The 26,622-nt window shown below is 36.4% G+C and overlaps 1 protein-coding gene across 1 annotated transcript in view; it reads right to left on the bottom strand.

Moving 5' to 3' along the window:
* The window catches only part of SPAG16 (sperm associated antigen 16), a 1,070,067-nt gene that overhangs the window by 173,654 nt on the left and 869,791 nt on the right, over positions 1-26,622 (bottom strand). The window lies entirely within an intron of this gene.

The following is a 26,622-nucleotide window of genomic DNA, read 5'->3' on the forward strand; positions in this document are numbered from 1 at the left end:
CAAATATAGTTCAATATTTATTTGAAAAAAAGTAGAATGTAATATCATTTGAGGAATATTCATGTGAGAATAGTATAATACAATATATATCAGGGAAAATATTTTTAAGTCAGAGAAATGTTAATATTATATAAACCCCTGTTCGATTCCTGGGTCGGGAAGATCCGCTGAAGAAGGGTTAGGTCATCCACTCCAGAATTCTTGGGCTTCTCTGGTGCCTCAGCTGCTAAAGAATCTGGCCTGTAATGTGGGAGACCTGGGTTCAACTCCTGCGTTGGGAAGATCCCCTGGAGAAGGGAACATCCTTTGCAGAAGGGAATGGTTTACCCACTGAAGTATTCTGGCCTGAAGAATTCCATGGACTGTATATTCCATGGGCTCCATGGTGTCAGAAAGAGTCATACAGGACTGAGTGACTTTTACTTTCACTTTCTTTCTTGATTTCTTTCACTCAACATCTTGTTTTGGTGTGTGCTCATCCATTTCGCAATGGCACCCCACTCCAGTACTCTTGCCTGGAAAATCCCATGGACAGAGGAGCCTGATAGGCTGCAGTCCATGGGGTCACTAAGAGTTGGACACAACTGAGAGACTTCACTTCCACTTTTCACTTTCATGCATTGGAGAAGGAAATGGCAACCCACTCCAGTGTTCTTGCCTGGAGAATCCCAGGGACGGGGGAGCCTGGTGGGCTGCCGTCTATGGGGTTGCACAGAGACAGACATGACTGAAGTGACTTAGCAGCAGCAGTATCCATTTCCAAGATAGCAGGTATTCATTTTGAGGATATATTACATTTTATTTATCCATTCTAGTATTTACTGATGTCCAGAATGTTTTCTTACTTATCAACTAATGGCCTTAGCTTCTTGTAATATCTATTCAATAAAAAAAGAGAACACTTCAGATTTTGAAGTGATCCTCCAAAATTACCAACAAGTGAAATGCAGGATAATCCTAAAAATAAGTCATTGAACACACATTAAGTTTTATTTGCCAATGTATTTTATATACATATACATATAAGTAAATGATGTATGCCATATATATATGACCTTAGTGCTATCTAAAGGAGTTTTAAAATGATCAAAAAAACCTGTATGGTGATCAAGAACTGAGAATTAGAATCGGTCATGGAATAATTGATTAGCTCAAAATTGGGAAAAGAGTACAACAAGGCTGTATATCGTCACCCTGCTAATTTAACTTTTATATAGAGTACACAAAGTAAAATGCCAGGCTGGATGAATCACAAGCTGGAATCAAGATTGCCCAGAGAAATATCAAAAACCTCAGATATGCAGATGAATCAAAAACTTCAGATATGCAGATGATACCACTCTAATGGCAGAAGAAAAGAGGAATGAAGGAGCCTCTTGATGAAGGTAAAAGAGGAGAGTGGAAAAGTTGCCTTAGAACTCAAAATTTAAAAAAAAAAAAAACTAAGATCATGGCATCCAGTCACATCACTTCATGGCAAATGGAAGGGGAAAAAGTGAAGAAGTGACAGATTTTATTTTCTTGGGTTCTAAAATCACTGTGGATGGTGACCGCAACCATGAAATTAAAAGACACTTGCTCCTTGAAAGAAAAGCCATGACTAATCTAGACAATGTATTAAAAAGCAGAGACATTACTTTGCCAACAAAAGTCTGTCTAGTCAATACTATGGTTTTTCCAGTAGTCATGTATGGATGTGAGAATTGGACCCTAAAGAAGGCTGGATGCTGAAGAAGATGTGCTTTCAAACTGTGGTGCTGGAGAAGACACTTGAGAGTCCCTGGGACTACAAGATCAAACCAGTCAATGCTAAAGGAAATCAACCCTGAATATTCAGTGGAAGGACTGATGATGAAGCTGAAGACCCAATACTTTGGCCACAGGATGAGAAGAGCTGACTCACTGGAAAAGACCCTTATGCTGGGAAAGACTGAAGGGAAAAGGAGAAGGGGGTGACAGAGGATGAGATGGTAAGATGGCATCACCGACTCAAAGGACATGAATCTGAACAAACTCAGATTTGGAAGCCTGAGTTTGGCATTTGGCATGCTGTAGTCCATGGGGTCATAAAGAGTCGGACACCACTTAGTGACAACAAGAGCAACAACAAAGATGATTATTGTTCAAATCTGCATTTAGCACTTCTAGAATAGATTGATCAAATGAAATATAATCAGAAAAGTCCCTTCCCCCAATCCAGATCACTAGTGATTTAGGTAATATTTGAGTGCATCACTCTACTCTACAGTTCTCAATATTAAGACCTAAAATATTCTCAAAAAGTCTTCCATAGTTATTAATTCCTTGACTAACTGGATTTTCCATGACCACTGAAAACTCAAAATCAAATCCACGTATAATGTTGAGTTATCAAAAGAGAACATTAAAAAAGAAAACAAAAATAATAAAAGTAAACCTCTGTCAACTCTGGATAAAATAGTGAAATCTTCCATACAAAATAAACTACATACAAGGCAAAAGATACTATACTCTGAGATAGTTGTAGATTAAAATTCTAAAATTTACCTTTCTTATTCCCAGAAAGGAAAGCAAATAACGTAAACCATATGTTTACTTTTTCCTATAACTTCTACCTTAGTTATGACTACAAGGACAAGAAAGTGTATTTAAAAATCTGTGTAAAAGGAAATATTCATTAGCACAAGCTAGCATATTCTAATAGCAGTCTTCTGTGATATTAAATGTTCCTCTTATTCACATTAAAATATATCAGTTTAATTTTTAAAATATATCAAATATCAAATATTAAAATATAAAAACTAATTGTATGGTATGTCTAGTTACATTGTAAACAAACATAAAAACACTATTTGAAAAAATCTACATATACTGTTCACTTTTTAAACAAAATAAACTATGTCAAAGTTCACTCTAATTCATTGAAAACATGAACAGCTCATTGAATTTCTTAACTTTCAATTTAGCAATCAAATTACATATGTGTACTATCACAATCTCTGAAAAAAAATTAGATAATAGTTCCTGATGAAACTTGACCATATGTTTAAGAGTAAAGTAATGTGTCTAGAATTGCAAAAGTGATTTATTTTGTTAAGGTTCTCATCCCTCTTTCTCAAGCTCAATACCTTCCTTCTTCCTTTTCAGGCTCAATATTTTATTAGTATCTTCAGGCTACATGAGTCCCCCTAGCATAAATTATGGATTTTTATAAATTTTAATAGAGTAAATCATAATTAAATAGAACCAATAGTTCAAATAGGAATTTCAAAAGTGAAAACAGAAGACTACTAAGAGTATTATATAATACTTGTAAACTTAAAAACACAAATATTATTTATTTGATCACATCTTTTACAAACATATTATTTTGCCTTATTTTAAATCATGGATTTCCTTAATCCATTATGATTTTTCATAAACAATATGACTTTATATCTAAGGTCTTTCTTTAAGAAATCACACATCACAATACTGTTGCATTTAAAATATGCACTTATAAAGCTGATTCTGATCATTAACCTCTGTTCTAGATTGATTTGTGTACTTTTTTTTTATCATAGGCTGGACTATACTTGAAATAAATGTATCAATAAGTAACAGACTATCTCAAGCCCTGCCTAGTCCTGCACTCATTTCTTGCTTCCACTGAGCACTATTCTAGGACATATCTGGCTGTTCCAACTCTGTTTAGCTCCAGTGAGTCAGGAAATGAAGAATGATTACAACATGGAAAACTGTAATGGTGGGCTGGAGCTAATCACTCAAAGGAGGCACTTGAACTCTTTGGCTACACATTTAGTAAGACCTCTTGGATGAATGGAGTTATTCAATAACTTTATCTCCCAATGGCATTGATACCCAAGATGGTAGAGAGACAGCTTGCATCTGCTTAACCCATCTTGCTTTCAAAATATGCTATGAACAATTTGTACCACAACAAGGGCCAAATCTGCTCTTTCTGAAATGTCTGCTCAATGACTTCCCATTCAACATCTCCACAACAGGGGCCTCCCCCTTGGATATCAGATACCAAATTAGACTTGAGCCGTATTTTCCTGCCTCTTTATAGATCTAGTTCCAGAATCTTGGTGTCCTCTCCAGACTCTCTCACCTATGTTTCATGTCTATTATACCAGCATGTATAAAGAGGTATATTTTAATTCCCTGCTGGGAGCAAACTACTAAATTTATAAATACCAATTATTTATTAGCTAATTTTTAAACTATCAGAATATTTCTCCCTGAGATAAATTATTGTTTTTAACATGCAAGTTTAATGCAATAAATGTTTAATATCACTGACGCATATTTATTTATATCTCATCTTGTTGCAAGAAAGAATTTGAGACACAGTCAGAACTCTACCTAGCATTGACATTACTTGACTAATAGTGAAACTAGTATCATATATACTACAACTCAGTATTTTTATGAACTAACAAAGGGTTAGGAATATTCTTTGCCATCTTTATTAGTCTATTAGCTACATGTTTTGATTAATGTAAGATTTAGTCTGATGATACAACACTGTCCAGAATCAGGTAGCATTAATGCAAAACGATGTAATTTAATACACAAAATACTCTAATCACCATGGGTTCACTGTTGTAGAATAACTGCAATGGAGGACTATTGCATATCAAACCTTTATTTTCATTGTCTCACATACTGAAAATTTAGGGAAATCATTCTGATTTAGTTATATTTTACTCTATCTTCTCTGGTATATTAGGTATTTTCTATTTTTCTACATTTATCATGTGAAATGTTGGAATGTAATAGAAAACTCAATATGAGTTGTATTCAGCAAAAATGGAACAGTTGAGCATAACTGTACTGAAATTAGCTGATGTATGTGTGCTTGTGCATGCTGTCATTTCAGTTGTATCAGACTCTTTGCGACCCTATGAACTATAGCCTGCTAGACTCCTCTCTGTCCATGAGATTTTTCAGGCAAGAATACTAGAATGAGTTGCCATGTCCTCCAGGGGGTCTTCCTGACCCAGGGATCAAACTCTCGTCACTTACATCTCCTGCATTGTCAGGTGAGTTCTAAAGAACTCGCCACTAGTGCCACCTGGGAAACCCCCTATGAAAAGGAAATGTATTCACATTGTAAGTATCCTCAGTAGAGCAGAAGGCTCCATAGATTATACCTCTTTCATTACAGTTCATCTTACAACATGTTCAATGCTGCCTCCACTTTTGCACTGTGTAAATATTTTCTGATGGCATCAAGTCACCTTTTATATCTGCTTTCCCCCAAATATGAAATAAGCATTGAATTATCATTTTTATATTTAATATGCTAAATTATAATGTTTTTTAAGCAGAATGAGTGTATATTTAATGTTTATACTGTAAAATGTTTAAAATGCTGTATTAAAATAAATAAAACTCAGTTCAAAACTTTTCTCTCAATTTCAAATATCTCTATGGACAATGATCCTTTGGAATAATGACACTTAAATGGATGCACTTGTCTTTAGATGAAAACTGGCAAGAAAATAAGGATTCGTGTTCTTTCTTTCTCACATTGTTAGCTATTTTTATGGGTTAAGATATTTTTTCCTCTATTCTACTGTAATAATATTCCAGGAAGTAGTCTTTGAATCACTTGCCAACCCTGCTTTCAAACTCAGAGCCAGAAGAAATGTTTTCCTCTGTGCTCATTATGGTACCTTTTTCATAAGGTAGCATATTTTGTTCTATATAAAAATTAGGAATTTTTTTTGATCTTTCTCCCAGTAGACTATAAGATCTTTGAGGGTAAGGACTATGTCTTGCTCACAGTTCTATCTTTCATGCCTAACACAGTTCCCAATATATGATTTGTTAAAAGAATGTTCCATGGCAGGAACCCTATAATTTAATTTTTTGCAGCCTTCATTCTACCAAGGAAATTCTCTCCTATGGTCTGTGCTCAGTTAACACTAGTATATTGACTAGTGTTAATATACTAGTCAATATATATACTAGTCAATAATATACTAGTTAATATACTAGTCAATATATATACTAGTCAATAATATACTAGTCAACACTTGACTTCTATTTTCATGGAGACAAGTGTTAATGAAAGTCAAATCAGGTACTGGCTCTGACATCAATTTAGGTATAGAAATTTGAAGAAGTTAATCTGTCTAAATTTTAGTCTTCTCAGTTGTTGATGTGGATAATAAGACTCTGATTTTTAATGCAGATTGTGTATTATAACTGAAATAGTGCCTGAGAAGGATAAACTACTCTACAGGACAGTGGTTGTTCAACTTTAGAATCACTTTGATGTCATTTGAATGACATTATTAAATGATGGCTGAGCACCACTCAGAAACTCTGGGGTTTGGGAATATGAATTTCTCACAAGCTCTCGGGTGTGACTGATGCTGTCAATGCAAAGATCATGCTTTGAGAACAATTGATACAGGGAACTGTTACTATAAAATGGTTAAACATTTTTGTTTGCTCCTGTATTCATATTATAATCCTTTAATATTTACATATTTCAGTTATTTTACTATTCTAGGTGGATATGTTATTTTCTATTTCAATACTTAGTAGTTTAAAAACTTTTATATTTTGAAAACTTACTTAATAAAAAATGAGGTAAAATATTTTCTATCCATAAATTTTAATATATTAAAATGAAAAATTATTTGATCAGCTCTATAGCAAGATGAAAAAATATATTAAAGAACTTTTTAGAAAATGTTTTCAATGGCATGTATATTGCATTATGATATAAATCCATGGGTCATAAAATACAGTTGAAACTTACAGAAAGTTAATAAAGTTGAATAACAATTAACTCACAATGTACTAAGCTCTTAACAAAAATAGGTTTGGATCTTGAATTTAAACAGTCTGATACATTAATCTACTCGACCCACACTACTAATTGGAATGCATGCTCGCAGCATACTATGCGATAGACTTGGTGAAAGATTATTTCTTTGCCAGAGCATATTCAATATTCAATTATTTTCTTGTTAATAATTTATCCTGCATAATAGAGAAAACACAGTAAATAACCATCTGTCTCCAGAGCAGCTTTTATATTTACAAATATACACAACATAGAATCTCAGCAAGAGGCACATAGAAAGAAAGAACATTCCAGGTTAACTGCTTAAATAAAAGAATTTGCCAGACTTCTATCTTAAACTTGCTGCTATTCTTGGCTCCTAGTTTGGATAAAATAATGACAACCCAAGATGGGATTACAAGGGGGAGAAGATAGTATGTTAGGAAAGCTAAAGGTTTTAGGGTATACAGACACATGGATGTATAAACTTAGTTAACATGAGGAACAAATTTTATTAATAACCTGAACTCCAAGCTATCCACGGGAAAGTTGGAATTTTCAAATGGCCACCACCTATGGCAGAAAGAAGGGAACCACTTAGAGGCAGCTACAGCAACTACTATAGGTAACCAAGAAAAGAGGGAGAGCTATATCATGACACACAGAAAGTAGGACAATGCAAAGTCAATATGTTTGTTTCTGTACGACAGGCGCGAACATACTGCAGTCTTGCCTGGGAAAGGAACTAGAACAAGAATGACAGGAGACTAAAACTAAATATTTTAGTATTTAGAAATACTCAAATAGATTATTAGTACTGTTGGCTTTTTTTAAAAAAAATCTTATCCTGAAAAGTATTTTAAGGTTAGGCTTCCCAGGTGGCTCCGTGGTAAAGAATCTGCCTGACAATGTAGGAAATGCAGGAAATGCAGGTTTGATACCTGGGTGGGGAAGATACCCTAGAGAAGGAAATGGCAATCCACTCTAGTATTCTTGCCTGGGAAATCCCAAGGACAGAGGATCCTGGCAGGCTACAGTCCATGGGGTCACAAAGAGTCAGACACGACTGAGTGACTAAAAACAGCAAACATTTTAAGGTTCAGTTCAGTCAGTCAGTTCAGCCACTCAGTCATGTCCGACTCTTTGCGACCCCATGAATCGCAGCATGCCAGGTCTCCCTGTCCATCACCAACTCCCAGAGTTCACTCAGACTCACGTCCATCGAGTCAGTGATGCCATCCAACCATCTCATCCTCTGTCGTCCCCTTCTCCTCCTGCCCCCAATCCCTCCCAGCATCAGGGTCTTTTCCAGTGAGTCAACTCTTCGCATGAGGTTGCCAAAGTACTGGAGTTTCAGCTTTAGCATCAGTCCTTCCAATGAACACCCAGGATGATCTCCTTTAGAATAGACTGCTTGGATCTCCTTGCAGTCCAAGGGACTCTCAAGAGTCTTCTCCAACACCACAGTTCAAAAGCATCAATTCTTCAGCACTCAGCTTTCTTCACAGTCCAACTCTCACATCCATACATGACCACTGGAAAAACCATAGCCTTGACTAAACGGACCTTTGTTGGCAAAGTAATGTCTCTGCTTTTGAATATGCTATCTAGGTTGGTCATAACTTTCCTTCCAAGGAGTAAGCGCCTTTTAATTTCATGGCTGCAGTCACCATCTGCAGTGATTTTGAAGCCCCCAAAAATAAAGTCCCTCACTGTTTCCACTGTTTCCCCATCTATTTGCCATGAAGTGATGGGACCAGATGCCATGATCTAAGTTTTCTGAATGTTGAACTTTAAGCCAACTTTTTCACTAAGGTTACTCGGTAGCAAATGCTGAAACAGTTCCTAATACTAACTTTAGCTTATTAATTTTGACATTACTGAGGCAGCAAATTATTCAGATCATGGTTTATATTCATAAGTTATACAGAAGTCATAAGAATCTCTAAAACTTCTGTAGTCACTATTTGACCACAAATTAACTGGAATAATTATCAGGAGGAAAACAATTTAACACATTTTAGGCATGAAGTATATATGATTTTTATTACTCAATTAAAATAATTAATGATACATATTAAAAGCTCTCTCTGAAAATATTTTATTGAACTTATTTACATTCTCTGGACAAGTTCTCTAGACTGGTGCACTGCTTTGTCTTTGAGATGTCCTTAAGATTAATCAACTTGAATTATTTTTATTCATACTTTATTGCTAATTTAGCTATTTTCCAATATCAACAAAGGCAAGTATGAAGTGAAGTGAAAGTCACTCAGTCATGTCCAACTCTTTGCAACCCCATGGACTACACAATCCGTGGAATTCTCCAGGCCAGAATACTGGAGTGGGTAGCCTTTCCCTTCTTTAGGGGATTTTCCCAACCCAGGGATTGAACCCAGGTCTCCTGCATTGCAGGTGGATTCTTTACCAGCTGAGCCACAAGGGAAGCACCAAAGACAAGTATAAAAGCCTAAAATATAAGAAAGCACAAAGTAAAACTTTCAAAGATCTGACCACTTAAATTTTAGGAAACAAAGCATATTTTAAGAGCCAAGGAATCAGTATTAGCCAGAAACTGCCTTTTATTTTCTCAAGGACTGAACTGTTATCTGAATAATTCTTGAGTTTCATGTTTTGCGATTTCTTATTTTTCAACTAATTGCTCAAAATATGACCTTATGATATTCTATTAATGTGTTTACCAAGGTAAAGTTTGGGAGGAGTGTGTACAAGTACTTTAAACAGTCTTTAAATCATGTTACTATTCTGAGCACAGCAAACAAATTTTAGAGAGCAGTAACGGGTCAAGATTGGGAATAAGGATTTATGTGAAGGCAATTTTAATACATAAGTAAACAGCAATTCAATACTTCATATATTGATATCCCCACCTCTCATGTCTTCAAAATATCCAGAATGCAGCCATTTGTTCCTGCCTCACCTGTATCCACTCTGGTCCAAGCCCCCATCCTCTCCCTCCTGGGTTATCACAATAGACTCCTTAGGTACACATTGTCTAAAGTCTGGTCTCAGGAGCAACCAAATTGATTCTTCTAAAATGTCTGATCTTTAAGTCGATTCCTATCCTACTCACAGTAAAAAACAAATTTTGAGAAAAGCTGGTGAGGCCCTACACGATTTGGTCCCATCTCCCTCACCCCATGCATTCTCACATTTTATTCACATATCCTGCCATCTATTCTAACATTGGCTAACTCTTTTTCAGTTGCATTGGGCTTACTTGCCTCTCCTTGAACACTGGGGAACATGTTTCAACCTTAAGTTTTGATCTTGCTCCCCCTTCCATTTGCATGGCTTAAATAATACCTTATTAAGTGAGCCTTTTTCTAAGCATTCTAGTATAAAAATTAGCAAATTCCTCCTTCTGCCAGTAAGCTAGACCTCTTTCCTTGCTTTTTTTCTTTCAACACCATCCACTGACACATGACATATTATGGATTAGTTGATTTTTTTATTGTCTAACTGTCTTCCTGCTTCCATTATGACAAATGCCATTATAATGCGAGTCCCACAAGGTCAGAGTTGATTCTACTGTGTTTCATTGCTGTGTGCTTTGTGCTTAGAACATTGCCTCATCCATACTGGGTACTTGATAATATTTGCTAAACACATGAATGTTCATTTATAATATTCATTTGTTTGCTTTCAACAAGTAAAATATTTAAAAACTTAAAATTTCCCAGGACTACAAAATGAACCTTAAGACTAAAGTTATTTGTCTTATTAAACAAAGAAGCAAACAAGTAAAGCTCTGTTCTCAGGGTAATTATTTGTACAGCTTTACCTCCAAAAAGCCTTAGTTTTGCAATTCTTTATCTATCTTAACTCAAATGTTTTTCATACAGCATATGTATTATTTATGGGTTGAGAAATTGCAAGTCTTTTTGAATGTGTCTGCTATAAAATATGTTTGTATTTGATAAATCTTAGACATTTTAATTTTAGACATATCAAAAATGTAGTATATATATATATATCTCAGTGACATCACGCACCTCAATCACAATGATCTATCTTTAATAGAAATAACTAGTCTGTACTAATATATATTTTATAGAACACTTACTGTTTTGTATCAATTTTAAATAAATAGAGTAATTGTAAAACACCTGTAATTTAGCAAATTGACTAATAAGAAAGAAAAACTAAAGTATGGCCGTGGGGAGATGGCTTCACATCAGGACAAGGAGCATAGCTAAGAAATGAGAAGTCTTAAATAACTCAAAATTGTACTGTGTGGATAGTGTTTCGTTGACCCCAGGGAGGAATATCAAAATCCTTAGCATGACATTCAAGATTTTTCATGGTCCTGGGTCAAAATGACAGCAGCCCCACTGACAGCTAGTCTTTGCACTTGTACTCTAAGTTCTGGACATATTGAATGGCTTGCCTTTCTACAAAATGCTCTAAGTTTTATTGAGTTGCTTTACTCATTCTGCTCCCTATGGAAAACTTCTCATCCTTAGAAATCCATTTCAAATGCCTCTTCCTTTGGGTAGTCTTGCTCAGTGCCTGGGGTTGAAACATGCCCTATTCTGATCTCCACACTTTATCAGTATAAGACTCACTATATTGGAGTTTTTATGCATATGTCTGCATCATCCAGATATAGATAACTATCTGAGAGTGGGAATCATCTCCTATTCATACGTACGTATCCTGTACTCTATTAGATAAATGACACAATCACATTTGTAAAGTTGTAGTTCGGAATAGATATTTTATTATAATAGAAACATCTTTTCTATAGCAAGATTCTATAGAATGTATAGGGAATTATACAGGGAATGTTTAAACTTAGTTATTTTTAAATATTTTTGCCAAAATTATTTTTACTGCTTTGATTTTTGTTAGTGAACAGTTACCTCTTAAGTTAATCAAACTTTCCAATAGTTTGCATTTTATTGTTCTGAATGAAAAAGTTGAACATTACTTCTGTGTTTTTTTTTTTTTTAAATAAAAACCCTTCTCTTGTTCTCTCTTCATTACTACCTATTTGATTTTGTTTATATGCTATATGTATTCAGAAATAAGCTTCAAAGTAAACCTACCACAATAAAATATCGCAGTGTGCCCAATGTGGGAAAATTACTACTCTAGGAAAATAAATCTTACAATAAAGTAGTATTCATTATTATAATGGATACTTCAGTGAATACTTCAATTTCAGCTTTTTGCTAATGACCTATATGCCCCAAGCCTTTCTGAAGAGCTTTCAATTTTTGAGTTAAGACTAAACATAGATTACCTCCCAGTGAGATGAAGTCCCCCAGGAAGAGCTGACCGAGCAAAAATGGTTCACAACAATGGAAATCTTTTAAAACGCAGATGTTTATGATTATCAAGGGTTTTATCACATGTTTCATGTTAAAAATAAAAGAAAGAACACCTGACATTATCCAGCAACACTAAGTGAATGTCTTCTTGTCAAGGAAATGGTTCTCAACAAATGACAAAAACTGAAAACAAGATTCTGAACATTCATTCGGCCCAAATAAGTGATATTTCACCTTATTTTCACCTTAGAAATACCTGGGGATTTTCCAAAACTACAGTCCAAGGTCCCATCTATAAAGACTGCTATTTGATTGACATGGGGCTTGTGTACCAGGCATTTTATAGACGTTCTAAAGTTCAATAGGTTAGATAAGCCCAGGGTAAATATTTCTGGGGTGAATCTCTTAAAAATGTATGTTTTAGCCAGGTTAGTCAGCTTTACTAAAAAAGACAGATGTTTCTGACAATTACATTAATAGCAGTAGGTATTCTACATGGTAAACAACTACGTCATGGCAGGCACCACAGAAAAAATAATGTTTATTTTAGACAAAAAACATTGACTTGGTTTCTGTGTTTCACAGATTAGTAATAAAATTCTTATTTTTTCCCCTGAGAGAAAAACGTCAAATTACAATTTGACTGAAATGGGTTATGAACAAGAGTTTGTGTGGATGGCAAGATTATTTTGGAGTTAAAATAGGTAATCTTTCCACAGCATGCTACTGGACAGCCAGTGTCTTAGTTCATGCTTCTATAACATAATACTGTAGACTGGCTTATTAACAGTTGAACTTTATTTCTCTCAGTCCTGGAGGCTGGAAAGCCCAAGATCAATGCCCTGGAAGAATCAGTGTTTGGTGAAGACCTATTCCTGGTTTATAAAACTCATTGCATATCTTCTTACTGTAACCTTTCAGGGCAGAAGTGGAGAGGGAGCTCTCTGGGGTACCTTTTATAAGGGTACTAACCCATTCATGAGAGAACCGCTCTTAGAACCTAATAACCTCCCTAAGCCTAGTCCTAAAACCATCAAATTAAAGGTTAAGATTCCAATGTATGAATTTTGGGAGAACATAAGCTTTAGCCCACTGAAGCAAGGGAACTAAATTCTTAACACATACTAATCTTTCAGTTGGCTGGTAAATAATCAAAGCTATTATGCAGGAGACATGGTTGTACTCATCACATCCAGTATCACTGAATATAACTCTGGATATCATAAGGCACAAATGTATATTTTTATTTAAAATGAATATTTAGATGTGTCCCAATTCTTTTAATGTAATACTGGGTTGGCCAAAAAGTTCATCCAGGTTTTTCATGGTACAGAAAAACCTGCACAAACATTTTGGCCAGCCCAATATTTTGCAGTTGGTACTTTACTAATTCTAAAATAATTCTTAAATAGTATTGACTGATTTTTTTAATCACAGTACTACACACAGCAAAAACAAACCAAGGCAAATGACTTTTTAGAGACAATACCAAAGGTACAACCTGTGAAATAACTGATAAGCTGGACTTTATTAAAATTAAAAACTTCTGCTCTGCACAAGACAAAGTCAAGAGAATTAGAAGACAGCCCACTGAGTGGGATCTAATGCTTGTAAAACACATATCAGGTAAAGGACTGTTACTGAAATTATGCAATAAGAAAATAATCTGATTAAAAAATGGCCAAAGACTTTAACAGATCCCTCACCAAAGATACACAGATGGCAAATAGACTTATGAAAAGATGCTGCACATCATGTATCATCAGGGAAACACAAATTGAAACAATGAGATACCTCTACATATCCACTAGAATGACCAAAATCGAGAATACTGATGATGTTACACAATGGTGAGGGTGTGGAACACTGCAAGCTCTCATTCTGTGCTGTAGGAATACCAAATGATACAGCTACATTGGAAGATATTTTAGCAGTTTCTTGCAAAACTAATCCTACTCTCGCCATAATCATGCTCCTCACTTTCAATCTAAGGGAAAGGAATGCTTCAGTTCAGTCCAGTTTAGTCACTCAATCGTGTCCATGTCTTTGCAACCCCATGAATCACAGCACACCAGGCTTCCCTGTCCATCACAACTCTTGGAGTTCACTCAAACTCATGTTCATAGAGTCAGTGATGCCATCTAGCCATCTTATCCTCTGTTGTCCCCTTCTCCTCCTGCCCCCATCCCTCCCAGCATCCAATGAGTCAACTCTTTGCATCAGGTGGCCAAAGTATTGGAGTTTCAGCTTCAACATCAGTCTTTCCAATGAACACCCAGGACTGATCTCCTTTAGGATGGGCTGGTTGGATCTCCTTGCAGTCCAAAGGACTCTCAAGAGTATTCTCCAACACCACAGCTCAAAAGCATCAGTTCTTCAGCACTCAGCTTTCTTTATAGTCCAACTCTCACATCCATACATGACTACTAGAAAAACCATAGTATAGGTTGATGATACAAAGAACACTGTATTTTCAGTTGAAAGCTTGCATTCAGGGCAGGTTTTAGCACTTGTTAACCTGGAGAATAATCATTTAACCTCCTACATTTATAAAAAGGAAAATTCATTTTAATACATAAAATAAACCAACACATTCTTCCAATATTGATGATTAGTACCATTGCTTTAACATGATTAGTATGCTATTATATCAAAGTTACTAGTGTGAAATAAATCATCAGTGAATCATTATTGATATGACTATCAGGCATCCTTTCTCCCCCACACCCACTTCCTCAGCTTTCTTCACAGTCCAACTCTCACATCCATAAATGACCACTGGAAAAACCATAGCCTTGACTAGATGGACCTTTGATGGCAAAATGATGTCTCTGCTTTTGAATATGCTATCTAGGTTGGTCATAACTTTCCTTCCAAGGAGTAAGCATCTTTTAATTTTATGGCTTCAATCACCATCTCCAGTGATTTTGGAGCCCCAAAAAATAAAGTCTGACACTGTTTCCTACACAAAAACCTGCATATAGATATTTACAGCGGTTTGCTTGATAAAGGACAGAAATGGTATGGACCTATAGAAGCAGAAGATATTAAGAAGAGATGGCAAGAATACACAGAAGAACTGTACAAAAAAGATCTTCACGACCCAGATAATCACGATGGTGTGATCACTCACCTAGAGGCAGACATCCTGGAATGTGAAGTCAAGTGGGCCTTAGAAACCATCACTACGAACAAAGCTAGTGGAGGTGATGGAATTCTAGATGAGCTATTTCAAATCCTGAAAGATGATGCTGTGAAAGTGCTGCACTCAATATGCCAGAAAATTTGGAAAACTCAGCAGTGGTCACAGGACTGGAAAAGGTCAGTTTTCATTCCAATCCCAAAGAAAGGCAATGCCAAAGAATGCTCAAACTACCGCACAATTGCACTCATCTCACATGCTAGTAAAGTAATGTTCAAAATTCTCCAAGCCAGGCTTCAGCAATATGTGAACCATGAACTTCCTGATGTTCAAGCTGGTTTTAGAAAAGGCAGAGGAACCAGAGATCAAATTGCCAACATCCGCTGGATCATGGAAAAAGCAAAAGAGTTCCATAAAAACATCTATTTCTGCTTTATTGACTATGCCAAAGCCTTTGACTTGTGTGGATCACAATAAACTGTGGAAAATTCTGAAAGAGATGGGAATACCAGACCACCTGATCGGCCTCTTGAGAAATTTGTATGCAGGTCAGGAAGCAACAGTTAGAACTGGACATGGAACAACAGACTGGTTCCAAATAGGAAAAGGAGTTGTCAAGGTTGTATATTGTCATCCTGTTTATTTAATTTATATGCAGAGTACATCATGAGAAATGCTAGACTGGAAGAAACACAAGCTGGAATCAAGATTGCTGGGAGAAATATCAATAACTTCAGATATGCAGATGACACCACCCTTATGGCAGAAAGTGAAGAGGAACTAAAAAGCCTCTTGATGAAAGTGAAAGAGGAGAGTGAAAAAGTTGGCTTAAAGCTCAACATTCAGAAAACGAAGATCATGGCATCCAGTCCCATCACTTCATGGGAAATAGATGGGGAAACAGTGGAAACAGTGTCAGACTTTATTTTTCTGGGCTCCAAAATCACTGCAGATGGTGACTGCAGCCATGAAATTAAAAGACGCTTACTCCTTGGAAGGAAAGTTATGACCAACCTAGATAGCATATTGAAAAGCAGAGACATTACTTTGCCAACAAAGGTTCATCTAGTCAAGGCTATGGTTTTTCCTGTGGTCATATATGGATGTGAGAGTTGGACTGTGAAGAAGGCTGAGCACCGCAGAATTGATGCTTTTGAACTATGGTGTTGGAGAAGACTCTTGAGAGTCCTTTGGACTGCAAGGAGATCCAACCAGTCCATTCTGAAGGAGATCAGCCCTGGGATTTCTTTGAAAGGAATGATGCTAAAGCTGAAACTCCAATACTTGGCCACCTAATGCGAAGAGTTGGCTCATTGGAAAAGACTCTGATGGTGGGAGGAATTGGGGGCAGGAGAAGAAGGGGACGACAGAGGATGAGATGGCTGGATGGCATCACTGACTCGATGGATGTGAGTCTGAGTGAACTCCGGGAGTTGGTGACGGACAGGGAGGCCTGGCGTGCTGCGATTCATGGGGTCACAAAGAGTCGGACACGACTAAGCAACTGATCTGATCTGATATTCATAACTGCCAAAACTTGGGAGCAACCAAGATGCCCTACAGTAAATGAGTGGAATAATAAACTGGTATATCCAGGCAGTGGAACATTATTCAATATAAAAAGAAATGAGCTATCAAGCTATGAAACACAGGGTAGAACCTTCAATTCACATTATTAAATGAAAGGAGACAATCTGAAAGCACTACATACTGTATGATTCTAACTAGATAACATTCTAGAAAAGGCAAAACTATGGAGACAGTAAAAAAGAGTTGGGGTTGCCCAGGTTATTGAGGGGGAGGGAAGGGAGAGACAAACAGGCAGAGGACAAAGTATTTTTTAGGTCAGTGAAATGCTCTGTATTATACTATAATGTTGGATACATGACATTATACATTTGTCCAAACCCAGAGAATGTACAAGCCCAAGAGTGAACTCTAAGGTAAACTACGTACTTTGGGTGACTGTGGGTTGGTTCATCAGTTATTGTCAAGGAATGTTTAACAGGAGGATTCCTACGTGGTGTTTCTCATAAATCCTCTGTTCCTTATCAATTTCTGGCAACAGAAACGAATGGAATGGCATGCTGCTCCCAGGACTGAGGTCATAGGAATTGACAGGCTTCAATCTCCTTCAGTAAACATTCTCCTTACGACAAAACTGCTTTAGTCTCAATCCTCTTTCTTGAGATATGGGTTGTCTCCTGACGTGACCATTATTAATCCCTTGTTCCCTTGGTAACGGTTGCTATACATTTGGTTTTCTGATCTTTGTCATTGTCAAAAGAAATTTCTTGTACAAGAGCCTATATATATACCCACAGAAAGATCATTAAAGCCCTTCCTCCACCAGAGGCTTGGGTTCCCCTGTCTCTCTCTCTCCCCAACTCCGACTAATTCTCTGGAGCATAGAAACCCTCTGAGCTCATTTTCCTACCTGGGCTTTCAAGACCCCCTCGAGAGGGCGTCCTGTGCCTTCATGAGCGGTGCAAGCCCTGTTCAAGGGTTTTATTGGTTCTCTGTGTAAACCAGGGAATATTAGCTTCTTTCTCTCTTTCACTTTCTTATCGTCAACTCTGGACTGCCAGGTTCTGGTCCATTAAAGGACTGCAACAAGTTATAACAAGTGTACCTCTTTGGTGAGGCACAACGATCATGGGGGAGGTTGTGCAGGAGTAGGGGCAGGGAGTGTGAAAATCTTTTTACTTTATTCTCAGTTTGGCTGTGAACCTAAAACTGCTCCATAAACAAATAAACAAACATAAGAATGTACACTAAAAGGCACATAATTGAAATATGCAAGTGGAAACACTAAATAGAGCATTAAATATTTTTCTTTAGCATTCCTCTGCTACATAAAAAGTTCTAAACTAGTTTTGTCTGTACCTAGGGTCCGAAATGTAAAATCTCATTTTATCAATTTTTGAGAGATAAGGAGGGGGGTCAGGAGCTAAAGAAATACATTCAAAAGAAACAAATATCTACTATTTAACAGTTTCTCTCTTTTAATAAAGAGAGTTAAAAGAGAAAGATAAGGTATTACCAATTCATTAGGCACAGTGAAATATCTTTCTTTAACCTTTGTGCTTTTTTTTTTTTTTTAAGTGAATACTGCTAAAGTGTTACACAGATGTACATTTGTTTTTCTTTATCTTGAGTAAGTAAAAGAAGATGAAAAATAAAATCACTGGAGAAAATAAAGACAAATGACAAGCTGCTCAAAGAAAATGAAGGTGAAAATCCTCACTTATCAAACACTTAGAAACAGACAAGTTATGAAGAAAACTTCATCATTCTGTAAGTCTATTTAAAAATAGTCTGGCTTTGCCCAAAATATTTGAAACATTGTAAAAAAGAAAAATAAAAACTAGTTCAGGGAATTAAAAACTTTCTGTAGAATAAGCAGCAAAAAAAAAAAAAAAAAAAAGCATTACATACACATACAAAGTTTCAGTTAAGAAAGCATTAAAAAATGTGAACTTGATAAGTATTTCTGATGAGGGATTCTAAGATACAGACACTGGTTTAGCTAAGATGTTGTTAAACTTGTTTGACACCCAAGTGGAATTATCTAAAACAAAGTAAAGGAATACATCGGTTCTCATAATTAAAACATTGGGGGTGGGGAAGAAGTTCCCAGAATCCTAGATAGAAAGACTACCCTGAAGGTATGGAGATGGAATCACTCCCTTTCAACCATATGGAAAAAGAATGGTGTAGGGGTATTCCCTTAAAATATAAAGAATAGCTATAAAATAAAATCTGTCCATCATATGGCATATGATATCATTTTTACCATGTTAATTTTATTTTGCTTTTAAGTAAAAAGCTGCTTGAAGGTTAATTCATTAATCCCCATACTTGTTGAAGGTTTACTATTTCCCTGACACTAAGAATTAGAGAGGGAAAAAAAAAAAAGCCTAACAGATGCCTTTGGTTCCCTGAAATTTGCAACCCAGTTTTGACATATTCAACTATGACAAATTCTGTAATAGTAGTATTTACAGAACACAGAAGGTATGTTTAATTCCTGTTAGATGTGAGAGGTGTGACTGGGGATTCTGAGTTGGATTTTGCTGAGGGTTGGCATGGTGGTAACATAACTTTCGGGTTATATGTCTTTTTCTATTGAGAATGTGGAGAATTTTATTGATTAAAAATTAACAAGTTCAAGTGTAATTAACTTAGTCAAACATTAAGCATTTCATTACCTCAAGCATATGGTAGTTTGATAGCCAGTCCAATATCTGACACCATATTATAACCAGTCAGAAGACTCAAGCAAGTTTTAGATGGCTGTGGACAGGCTGAGAAGCAAAGCTGATTTTTTTTGGGGGGGGGGTTAAGTTTCTATACAGCTTAGATAAAAAGACCATCTGGGTCAAAAACTCTTCTTTCCTTTAAGACTACACTATAATTTTATAAAATTTAGTTTAAACTCTATTATCAGTAACTATTCAAACTTCATCTTGTAATAAGAAAGTTTACACATTTTTTGAAAGCTTTGTGCTGCTTTTAAGGGTTTCCCTGGTGGCTCAGATGGTATAGAATCTGCCTGCAATTCAGGACACCTGGGTTCGATCCCTGGGTCCTATTAAGTTTATTTTGAGGATTATACTCTTTAAGGTGCCTTCATCAGTTAATGGCAAAGAAATAGTTGGCTCAGTGTTTCAGATAGAATAATCATCTGTGAGCTTGCCACACAGAATAATATTAAAAATTCATCCATATTACAAAAATACAGAGGGAAGCTAGCAAGATTTTTTTTTTTCCTAAAAATTTGGAGACTTTCATGGAATGCAGTGTTGTGCTGTGTAACATATACATCCAGTTCTCTTCTAGGCTCTCTATCCCCAGTGTCTAAAACAGTAACTTGAACAGAGCAGGTCCTCCATAAACTATCTTATTTTTTCTTGTCATCTTTTTTTTGTGATTGGAATTTGTAAGAAAGTATAAAAATAGCAAAAACTTACATAGCACTTTATAAATGCCAAGCACTTGTTCTAAATCTTTTAGATACAGTCCTTCATAGATCATATTAAGTTACAGATAGCACAGAAAACTATACATAATCAGAAAAAAATTACACATAATATATAAATAATGCTGGCAATATCCCCATTTGATAAGTTATTTCTGTTTTACTGTGTCACATGTTAAGTTGCTTCAGTCATGTCCAACTCTACAACACAAAGGACTGTAGCCCTCCAGGCTCCTCTGTCCATGGGATTCTCCAGGCAAGAATACTGGAGTGGGTTGACATTTCCTCCTCCAGAGGATCTTCTTGACCCAGGGATTGAACCTGTGTCTCTTACCTCTCTTGCATTGGCAAGCAGGTTCTTTACCATGAGTGCCATCTGAGAAGCCCCACTTTATAATGGTTTTGTAAATATTACTTATTATAAATAATAATTAATAGGTTTAGTGTCTCCTAAAACTTAGATTTTAACCAAAGATTACAAAAGCACATCAAGTTGAGAATTAAAAACACCACTAATTATTCTAAATTGAATTTAAACATTAATTCCATACAATAGATAATGTTTTTCAAATGCTCAAATTTATGAATACCACATTTATATGTATTTATCCTCATAAAATATAATACATTTTAAATTTAAGTGATATCTTTGTATCCTATATTATTTCATAAATACTAGACTGAAGTGAAATGTGGAGGGGTTTTGTTTATGTTTTTAAAATAAGCACCATACTTTAGATAGTTTCACTGTCTATTTTGTTTCCATACCAAGACTGGTAGTTGGCTTTTCAATTCCCCAAGGTCATTTTCCACAAAGAAACAAATACTCTCCCAAATCCTAAGACTTCTAAAAGCAGTTGCCCCCAGGAGAGTGGCCATTGGTGAATTCTGCTGGGATGGTGATGCTGCAGATCCGCTAAGCTCACTTGTCACATGACTCAGTCACTCTTGCATGCCAGCCTTGATGTCTGTTCCAAACTCATGCCTCAACAAAGCTATGAATGATTACATGTCATGCATCTTCACGACCACTTGTGAAAGGGCAAATGTTAAATCTGCTAATATCAAATATCGACAGTATTTAGTAATAAAGAAGATTTACCCCTGAAATGGAGTATGGCAAAACTTCCACAGCATCAGTATGTGAAAATGAAATTTGTGTGGCCAACAGGGCACTGAAATGGACCCAGGAAGCCCCTGGGGAAGTGGGGTTTGTGCACATCTCCCTCTGGAAGGAACGTGAACTTTGAACAGCACCAACTTGCAAGACCACAGCATCCTGAAAATTGCTGAGGCTCAGATGGTAAAGCGTCTGCCTGCAATGCCGGAGACCTGGGTTCAATTCCTGGGTCAGGAAGATCCCCTGGAGAACGAAATGGCAACCCACTCCGGTACTCTTGCCTGAAAAAATTCCATGGACAGAGGAGCCTGGTAGGCTACGATCCATGGGGTTGCAAAGAGTCAGACGTAACTGAGCGACTTTACTTGCTTAATAATATTTCACCTAGTAACAACCATAGCAACCAATTACTTATAGTTTCGATCTGCCGGCACCAATCAAGATTCTTGCAACACAATTTATATAAGCTTCCTTCTTTTCTTTCAAACACTCTTCGGCTTTCAAACCTCCTCATTTGGGTTTCTGCCTGACCCTGTGTCTTCTGAACTGCGATTTAACTCCAAAGAAATGTTTCTGTTGCCTTATAGCACTTGTTCTTATTCCTTGGTCGGTCAACAAATGTGTCATTACAAAGTAGCTTCTTTCCTCTCTTTCCATCCTCCTTTGTCAAATAAATGTGGACTAAAGCTCTGATTATCTTGGCAGGAGCAAAGTGTGTGGGGGTTATAACACCACAATGGAGAGATCACCAGGTTAAAGGCAGCTTTAAGGCAAAAGGTAGGTCTTCAGTATCTTCAACTCCTGTTCAAGTTTCCCAGGTATGACTTGAAGCCAGGGCTCTAAACAGTCTGCTCTTCTCCTCTTTGTGTCTATTCCCCAGAATATCAATTCTCAAAATGTGGTTTCAGGACTTCTTAGGGTCCCCAAGACTTTTTTAGGAAGACCTTGAGGTCTTCCCTTTTCTTACCACAGATCTGTGTAAGCGCTCATTTTCTTTGTATTCTTCAACCAAATCAACGTATTGCAAAACACTGATTGTGGAAGCAGATATTAGAATCTTAGATTTCTTATGCTAGATGTTAAAGAAATTTGAAAAATGTAAAACAATACCAATTTTCTAACTTTTTCTTTTGTTTTGTAAAGACATCAATTTTTGAAAAATGTTTGTTAGGATGTAAAGAGAATGTGAAGTCAAGTGGGCCTTAGAAAGCATCACTACGAACAAAGCTAGTGGAGGTGATGGAATTCCAGTTGAGCTATTTCAAATCCTGGAAGATGATGCTGTGAAAGTGCTGCACTCAATATGCCAGAAAATTTGGAAAACTCAGCAGTGGCCACAGGACTGGAAAAGGTCAGTTTTCATTCCAGTCCCAAAGAAAGGCAATGCCAAAGAATGCTCAAACTACCGCACAATTGCACTCATCTCACATGCTAGTAAAGTAATGCTCAAAATTCTCCAGGCCAGGCTTCAGCAATATGTGAACCATGAACTTCCAGTTGTTCAAGCTGGTTTTAGAAAAGGCAAAGGAACTAGAGATCAAATTGCCAACATCCGCTGGATCATGGAAAAAGCAAGAGAGTTCCAGAAAAACATCTATTTCTGCTTTATTGACTATGCCAAAGCCTTTGACTTTGTGGATCACAATAAACTGTGGAGAATTCTGAAAGAGATAGGAATACCAGACCACCTGACCTGCCTCTTGAGAAATCTGTATGCAGGTCAGGAAGCAACAGTTAGAACTGGACATGGAACAACAGACTGGTTCCAAATAGGAAAAAGAGTACATCAAGGCTGTATACTGTCACCCTGCTTATTTAACTTATATGCAGAGTACATCATGAGAAATGCTGGGCTGGAAGAAGCACAAGCTGGAATCAAGATTGCCGGGAGAAATATCAATAACCTCAGATATGCAGATGACACCACCCTTATGGCAGAAAGTGAAGAGGAACTAAAAAGCCTCTTGATGAAAGTGAAAGAGGAGAGTGAAAAAGTTGATGTAAAACTCAACATTCAGAAAACGAAGATCATGGCATCTGGTCCCATCACTTCATGGGAAATAGATGGGGAAAACAGTGGAAACAGTGTCAGACTTTTTATTTTTGGGGGCTCCAAAATCACTGCAGATGGTGACTGCAGCCATGAAATTAAAAGACACTTACTCCTTGGAAGGAAAGTTATGACCAACCTAGATAGCATATTCAAAAGCAGAGACATTACTTTGCCAACAAGGGTCCATCTAGTCAAGACTATGGTTTTTCCAGTGGTCATGTATGGATGTGAGAGTTGGACTGTGAAGAAGGCTGAGTGCCGAAGAATTGATGCTTTTGAACTGTGATGTTGGAGAAGACTCTTGAGAGTCCCTTGGACTGCAAGGAGATCCAGCCAGTCCATTCTGAAGGAGATCAGCCCTGGGATTTCTTTGGAGGGAATGATGCTAAAGCTGAAACTCCAGTACTTTGGCCACCTCATGAGAAGAGTTGACTCATTGGAAAAGACTCTGATGCTGGGAGAGATTGGGGGCAGGAGGAGAAGGGGACGACAGAGGATGAGATGGCTGAATGCCATCACTGATTCGATGGACGTGAGTCTGGGTGAACTCCAGGAGTTGGTGATGGACAGGGAGGCCTGGCGTGCTGCGATTCATGGGGTTGCAAAGAGTTGGACACAACTGAGTGACTGAACTGCACTGAACTGAACTGAAAGAGTTCATTATGTTTATTTAAAATAAAGTGATAAAGATGTTTTAAAAAATTACACATACATTTAAATATTAATTCAAAGTATAGTATTAAAAAATATAATATAAATAAGCAAAAGATTTTTGGGATCCACAATAATTTTTAAGGGTGTGAAAGGGTTTTAAGAATGAGAAGTTTCAGAACCACTGCCCTAGAGGCCGCTTCAAAACCACTTCAGAGGTCAAACAAGAAACCATGCATCAACTCTCAGAGAGCCCACTTCATCAGGACACTTTATGAAGCATGTCCATACATTGCCTTTTCCTTTTTCCTCATGGCTATTTTATGAAGTTTTTCTTGTCACTCACATTTTCAGATCAGAAAATTGAGGAATATAGCCATTAAAAAATTAAGAAACATAACCCCTTAAATGTGTGACCTATTCTTTCACCTTGTGGAAAGTGCATGTAGCCTAGTGGGAGTTTTTTCAAGTCTGATAGGGTTCTTGTATGTATTGCTTTTTTGTTGTTTAGTTGCTAAGTGTTGTCCGACTCTTCTGTAATCCCATGGACTATAGCCCAACAGACTCCTCTGTCCACGTGATTTCCCAGGCAAGAATACCGGAGAGGGATGCCATTTCCTTCTCCACTTATATGTATTAAGCACTATTAAAAGTGGTGACATAAACTTTTGTAAAATGTGTTTAGTTTGGAAGCAACAGTTTAAAGCCAGTTAGACTGTTAGGAATCTGACTTTTGAAGCACAATGGTATTTAAAGCATTAACATAATATAATCAGAGAGGGTCACATACATGCTTTCAAATATGCAGAGCCCTTTCTTTATTTTACAACTTCTTATTCTTTTCCCTTTGCATTTCCCCAAGCCAATTAAAATGCAAACACAGGAGTCTTGATAAGAGGCAGCAAGACAAGTGACACAAGGGATAGCAGTAAAATATGACTGCCAAATGTATGCAGAGTAACACGAATAATTGGATTTTTAAAGTCTGAGCTTTGCATGCTTTACCCTTTATCTCCCATTAGATCAATCAGTACTTTACTCTATTTATATCTAAATTGTTAACCTTCTCAAAATTTTAATAACTAAAACTCTATTAACACTTTTATTAAAATGTGTTGCTGCTGCTGCTAAGTCACTTCAGTCGTGTCCGACTCTGAGGTTGTGCTAAATCTGCCACTTAGTTCTTATAAATCATTGTTCTTTATCTGAAATAATGGATTTTAATGTCTGATGAAGTTTGTATTTGTTAACCTATAAAATGATTGAAAAAAATGACCCTATAATTTAACACTATCTTAATCACATTTTTGTATACCTCATGCGTATTCAGAATGCCTATGCAGAATTGTATTATCCATATTTCTTTAACACAATAACTTCAATTAATGAAAAATAAGTTCAAAACTATTCTTCTTAATGTTCTTAATTGTTCTCCAGTGTTGACTGTATTAAATATTCAAAACACTTAGTGTTAAATATGCCTGTCTGCATCCTACAATTAACATGAAGTTGTACATATCTCACTGCAATAAGTCATTTATGACAAACTCATAAATCATAACATCATATTAAACAGTGAAAAGATGAAAGCATTTTCTCTAAATTTGTAAATGAGACAAGAATAAAGAATATCCACTCTCACCACTTCTATTTGACATAGTGTTAGAAGTCCCAGCCACAGCAATCAGGCAAGAAAAAGACCTAAAAGGGATCCAAATTGGAAGGGAAGAAGGAAAACTGCTACTGTTTGCAGATGACGTACTTTATATAGGAAATCCTAAAGTCTCCACCTAAAAACTATCAGAATAAATGAATTCAGTAAAGTTGTGGGATACAAGATTAATATGTAGAAATCTACTGCTTTTCTATACATTAAAATCAGAAAGAGAAAACAAAAAGTCGCATTTAATAATGCATCAAAAAGAAAAAAACATATAGGAATAAGCTTAACCTTGGACATAAAAGACCTGTACTCTGAAAACTATAAAACACTGATGAAAGAAACTGAAAATCATATAAAGAAATGAAAAGATACCCCATGCTCTTGGATTGGAAAAATTAACATTCTTAAAAAGGCCATACTACCCAAAGCAATCTTTAGATTTAACGTAATTCCTATCAAAATGCCAATGACATTTTTCACAGAACTAGGACAAATAATCCTAAAATTGACAGAAAACCACAAAAGACCCCAAATTGCTAACAATCTTGGAAAAAAAGAATGAAACAGAAGGTATAACCTCTCTGACCTAAAACCATACTACAAAGCCACAGTAATTAAAACAGTATGTACCAGCATAAGACAATGGAGAAGAATAGAGAAGTCAGACAAAAAAAAAGAAACACCCTGCCTTTGTGGTCAGTTTATCTACAACAAAGGAGGCAAAAATCTACAATGGATAAAATAGTCTCTTCAATAACTGGTGCTGGGAAAATTGGACAGCCACATGTAAAATAGTGGGATGAGAACATTCCCTCACCCCATATATTATAAAAAACTTAAAATGGCTTAAAAATCTAAATATAAGACCTGAAACTATGAAACTCATAGAAGAGAACATAGGCAGAATACTCTTTGACATAAATTATAG

This window comes from Bos mutus, chromosome 2 (genome assembly GCF_027580195.1).
Source record: "Bos mutus isolate GX-2022 chromosome 2, NWIPB_WYAK_1.1, whole genome shotgun sequence".
Lineage (NCBI taxonomy): Eukaryota > Metazoa > Chordata > Mammalia > Artiodactyla > Bovidae > Bos > Bos mutus.